At 37.5% G+C, this 6,014-nt stretch overlaps 1 pseudogene; it reads right to left on the bottom strand.

The window, feature by feature from the left end:
- Positions 1-5,037: 5,037 nt before the first annotated feature.
- Positions 5,038-5,421, bottom strand: LOC109439371 (large ribosomal subunit protein P1 pseudogene; annotated as a pseudogene).
- Positions 5,422-6,014: the final 593 nt, after the last annotated feature.

Here is a 6,014-nt window from a genome sequence, read left to right as displayed (position 1 = left end):
ATACCTGCATTACCGTATTTATTGCAGCATTATTCCATAGCAAAGACATGGAGACAACTTAAGTGTTTGTCTAACAATGAATGGACAAATGTGATTTATATCTATATAAATCTATATATAGATGTGATACATTTATATATAATTAAGTATATATGTTTATAAGTATATACATATATTTATATATGTATATGTGTGTATATATATGTATATATATACATATATATATACATACATACACATATATGTATATATATACACATATATATGTGTATATATATATATATATATATATATATATATATATATATATATATATATTTTAGCCATAATAAAGAAGGAAATTCTGGCACTTTCTATATCATGGATGAACTTGGAGAACATTATGTTAAGTGAAATAAGCCAGACAAAGACAAATACTGTATGACATCACATATATGGATGTGGTATCTTAAAAAAAAATTCAGACTCATAGAAGTGTAAAGCATAACAGTGGCTACCAAGGGCTGGGGTGGGGGCGGGGAAAGAAAGCAGGAGATGTTGCTCAAAAGGTAAAAAGTTTCTGTTTAGCAGGATGAATTAGTCTAGAATTGTAATGTACAAGCATAATGACTATACTTAATAATAGTCTGTAGTGAACACTGGAAATGTGTGAAGGATAAATAGATTTTAGGTGCATGCATCACCCACACAAAAAATGGTAGGTAGGTAAGGAGATCATATGTTAATTAGCTTGACTGTAGTAATTAGTTCACTATGTATATGTACATCAATGCATCACATTGTACACCTTAAATTTATACAATTTTTATTTTAAAAATTCTCTTTTTCCACTTATTCAGTCCAAAAATATAGGGATCCTCTTTCACTCCTCTATTTCTCTGACACTCCACATTCAATTCACCTTCACATTTTTTTAAGTTCTACCTTTCATGTATCCCAACCGTAACCACTTCTCTTCACTTTTGCTATGACTGACCTAGTTCAAGCCACCATCATCTGTTCCCCAGATAAAAGTAAGAGTCTGTTATGTGGTCTTTCCACTCCTGTCTTTGCCTTTAGAACTTTTTCTTCTTTATAGAGCATCCAGAATATTAAATTTAAGACTAGGTCATATTATAGTACTTCTCTACTTAAGACGTTCAAATAACTTTCTACCTCATTATAAGTAAACACCAAATCCTTCTTTTTTTTTTTTTTTTAATAAAAGATTTTTATTAAAAAATAGAGCTAACATGCATTACATCAGTCTCAGGTGTACACCATAGTTGCTTTGTTTTGTTTGTGTATTTTCATGTGTCTGACTCTCTGTGTTTGTGTAGGTAGATCTGCTGCATCTCTCAGTCTTGCTTGGTAGACTTATGAAGTAGGTGTTTTGTGGGCTCTGTGGTACAGTTTTCCTGGTCCCCTGTGCTGGGTGCTCCAGGAATGTCCCTTGTGTGCGTTGCCCTGCTATTATATTGGCGCCTTTTGCTATTGGCACATCCGTGAGTGGGATTGACATTCAGACTGACTGGCTATGAGATTTGGCCACTTCCACAGCTTATGGTGTCCTGTGTGTGGGGTTTCCCACATGGAGTGGGATTTGCCCTAGTGGGCTCCAGTGCTTGCTGAGACCTTTGTGTTTACCACTTGTGGGGCTAATTGGGTGGTGGTCTGCTGTGTTCCTAAGCCACCCTCCAAGTATGCTGTTTCTGGGGCATCTTGGGAGGTGCTTCGGTGCAGGGCCAGGTCAGCCACTGCCTGTGACTGCCTGGGGTCTACCTGGTAGGACCTAAAAAGAAATCCATAGTTCGTTACTGCCTGCATTGGTGTTGGAGATGCATGGGAGAGGCCAAGCTGTGAACTGAGGATGGCGGCCACCAGTACTGGATCTGGGGTAGCTCTTCAATATGCCAGGACATATCTAGGTCTGCTGCTGATTGGCAGATCCTATAATGTTCAGCTGAGCTGCCAATAAAACCTTGTGCTGTATGGTGTTGGTTGTGATGAGGTCTCAGTGAGTCACCAGGGAGGAGTAAGTGGAGGTCGTCTGACCAATTCAGATTCAGATCTGGCCATGGGGGACAGCTCAACACAGGGAAGATGGCCCCCAAGTCCTGGCTGCACTGGACAAAGACCCCACACAGGAAACATTGCAACTATATTCCATCTCTTGCCCAAAGCCCCTTACCTCAGTCTGGACAACCATATGTCTCCAATGCCCTCCAAGTCACTGTCTCTCCTCTGGAGCCCAGGGTGATTGCATGCAGGATAGTTGTGTGGGCCTTTTAAGTGGATGTCTAGGTTTCACGAAGCCATCCACCCCAAGCAGATGGTCAGAATCTATTTTTGACAGCCAGCTGTTGTGGCAGCTCCTCTTCCCGGCATCAGTACTCCAGGCTGGGGTGGTTAGTGTGGGGATGGGAGTCCTTGTTCCTCTGGGGGGAACCTCTGTGGCCAATATATCCCTCCCAATTTTCATCCATCACACAGAAGTTTGGGGGCAGCTGTTTGGCATCTCCATTCCTCCTACCACTATCGACATGGCTTCTTCTTTACATCCTTAGTTATAAAACTTCTGTTCAGCTAGACTTCAGATGGTTCTCCAGCTTGATCATTCTTATTTAGTTCTATTATTGATGTGTTCACAGAATGAGGCAAGTATAGCACTTACCTATCTGCTACCTTGGGTAATTCTCCATAACTCCTCTATGTTTCAGTTTCCTTATCTGTAATGGGGTTCACATTATTGCCTACTTTAAAGGCTTATTATAAAGATTAACGAGTTCAGTATATAACAGTTTAGAACAAGGATACATACTGAACACTATATCCTTGATAGCTCTTGTGATGATTTTTAATGTTCTTTCTTTCTGGAGGTCAGGACATATGTTAGCATTTTCTTTTGTATTTTCCACATCTTTAACTCCTCTTTCTTTTTTTCTAGCTCTTTTTCTCCTAGGTAGATTGCTGGGTAATCCACGTATGTATCTACATGTTACCAGTCTCTTTCCACTGTGAGTAATGTTCTGTTTAAATCATCCAGTGAATTTTTAATTCAATTTTTATATTAATTATTTCTTTTTTTTTTATTAAATTTATTGGGGTGACAATTGTTAGTAAAATTACATAGATTTCAGGTGTACAATTCTGTATTACATCATCTATAAATCCCATTGTGTGTTCATCACCCAGAGTCAGTTCTCCTTCCATCACCATATATTCGATCCCCCTTACAAATCCTTCTAATGAAGTTGAAACCCTATGTGATGTGACTCCTCTTATCTCTCTTAATTATATGCTCTAGCACACTGGTTTTGCTGTTGTTCAATGAACACGTGAAGAATGCTCCCACTTTAGGTACTTTGCACTGCAGTTCCCTCTGCCAAACATTCTTCTCCCAGATACTGTAAGATGTCTACCTGGACAATTCCCTCACTTCCTTCAGCTCTTTGCTCAGTTATCATCTTATCAAAGTGTCTTTACTTAATCATCTCTCTTTACCTAACTCAACATTTCTTACAGTTTATACTGATTTGTTTTTTTCATAGTATTTGTATCTATCTATCTATCTATCTATCTATCTATCTATCTATCTATCTATCTATCATCTATCTATCTATCATCTGTTTATTTATCTGGATGTAGTTAGGTAGATATAGACATAAGCTTACTCACCTGTTTTACTAATTATTATTTTCTACTACTAGAATGCAAGGATGTAAGGTCAATGTGGATAGGGACAACTTTTTTCCTAGTGTTATCACCCGAGAACCTAGAACCTGAAACAAACTATGTGTTCAATAAATCTGAAAACATAAGGAATTTGTGAAATGGATGACTAGTGTAAGCAAATTAAAGTACACATTAACTTTGTGACTTAGAAACTTAATATGACTTGGAGGTATTCATAATCAGCAATAACTACCGCATTTGTTTAAAACAAAATAAAGCACTTAATTATTTTTGTTTAGTGCTAAATAAATCACTTTAAACAATGGTTTCCATAATTTAATCAGTAGACCTAGTGTGGAACTGGCAACTATATTAAAAAGTCCTTTGAGTGAATGTAGACATCTGGCTTTGGGAACCACAGATTCATGTAAGTCATTTGTCACTGACCTTGGACATGTCTCTAGGGGATTGATTTCCATGTTGAAGCTTGGAAAAATGAGATAACTATAGAAGTGGAGTGGAGGATGAGTCATCAGCACCATTGCGCAAACCTACAATTACATTAATAAAATAAATAACAGATCCACCATACAATTCTGCTCTGCTCAGATATGTTTGGCATTGGCTGAGATACATTTAAATTTAAGACAGTTGACATGAGGGATGGAAAAATACCATTATGCAGCTCTATTACTGAATATGAGAACACTGAATAGGAATTCCAAAACTTTTTGCCACTATGACCTACACTCACTATTTCTTTGATTTTGTATATCCTTCTGCTTTTCCCATATATTGCCCATTCACATAAAAACAAATAATGATGATAGATATATAATTAGATGTTTTAAAATAAATGGAATATGAAATTAATTTAGTTTTTAGATTAGCATAAGCATTTGAGATATTTAGAGAAGTCATAGGATATGGCCAAAATGAATTTGTGGAAGGTCAGCTATGGTTCTGACTATGCTAAACTTGCAGAAATTGACAGAATGTTCTTCTCTTCTAAAGGTCTGGGAATGCATAAAGAGGATTGTAAATTATCATAAGGATTGTCAACTCAAAAACATTTTTAGTCAAGAGCTGTTCCTGGTTTTGGAGGCTGTAAAATTAGGACTCTTGAACATTTGCAATTTTTATGACTACAGTAAATTGAGGTATAAGAATGAGATAGAAGAGTAAGCAGAAACTTAAATTATTTTGAAAAATATTTAATAATATTAAAATGTGCAGAATTTAATATTTAGAATCCATATATACAATATATATGCATTATACACACACACCCTTACACACAGTATCTACATTGACATATCAAAATGGTAGTGGGACTATGGTGCATTTTTCCTTGTTTTTTTTCTGGTTTTTTTTTGACCAACAGCAGCAGAATTCAGCTTTTATTGAACATGTTACAAGAGGTTTAGTCAAAAAGACCAAAGCTCATGTCATCATCAGACTCCTCAGATTCTTCTTTCTTTGCTTCCACTTTCTTCTCCTCAGCTGGGGCAGCAGTGGTGGAGTGGGCAGGCCCTCCTGCTGGTGCAGCTTCAGCTGCTGGGGCAGGTCCACCACCCCCAGATTGCAGATAAGGCTCCTGATGTTGACATTGGCCAGAGCCTTTGCAAACAAGCCTGGCTAGAAAGGTTCAACATTTACACTGGCTGCCTTAACGAGGGCATTAATCTTATCCTCCGTGACTGTCATTTCATCGTAGTGCAGGATGAAGGCCTAGTAGATGCAGGTGTGCTCCGAGACAGAGGCCATCGTGCAGGCAAGAGCCGGGCAAGCACTGCCGGGAGTGGTGCTAGTAACCAGATGAAGTGAGAACCTCACCCCAACGCGGCCTTAGCTTCCTCGGAATGTCCGAGCATCTTACCGGCAGCTGAGGAAAGGGGACATTTTTTTCTTTTAGTTTACAGGTTTTAAATTTTCTACAGTGAGCATGATTTTTAAAATTATAATCAGAATATGTTTATCACAACTATCTTACTAGCACACCACATTTCTCTGAGAGACAGTTGTCCCCCTGAGTGTGGCTATTAAAAAAAAATGGGAACAGAAAGACTTTTCTGCACAAATTAAATTAATTCAGAATATTACTTTCCATCTTTCCTTTTTGCTGCTGAAAACCTCAGGTGTAGCTATCCTCTATTAATAGTAATTATGGTAATATTTTGCTTAAATACTGCCTATTATTCAAGTACTGTACTTGAAAACAATTTAAGCCTCTCAACACCTAATTATGTAAATTTAAACACTCTGTCCCCAATTTATGGATCAGTAATTGAGACCTAAAAATGTTAAGTGAGTTGCCAGAGGTTAAGACTTTGTTCAGCAAAATTAAGGCAATATTGTGT

Source organism: Rhinolophus sinicus, chromosome 18 (genome assembly GCF_057876585.1).
Source record: "Rhinolophus sinicus isolate RSI-liver-muscle chromosome 18, RSI-T2T, whole genome shotgun sequence".
NCBI classification, from domain to species: Eukaryota; Metazoa; Chordata; class Mammalia; order Chiroptera; family Rhinolophidae; genus Rhinolophus; species Rhinolophus sinicus.
This window is presented reverse-complemented; position numbering and strand designations above follow the sequence as displayed.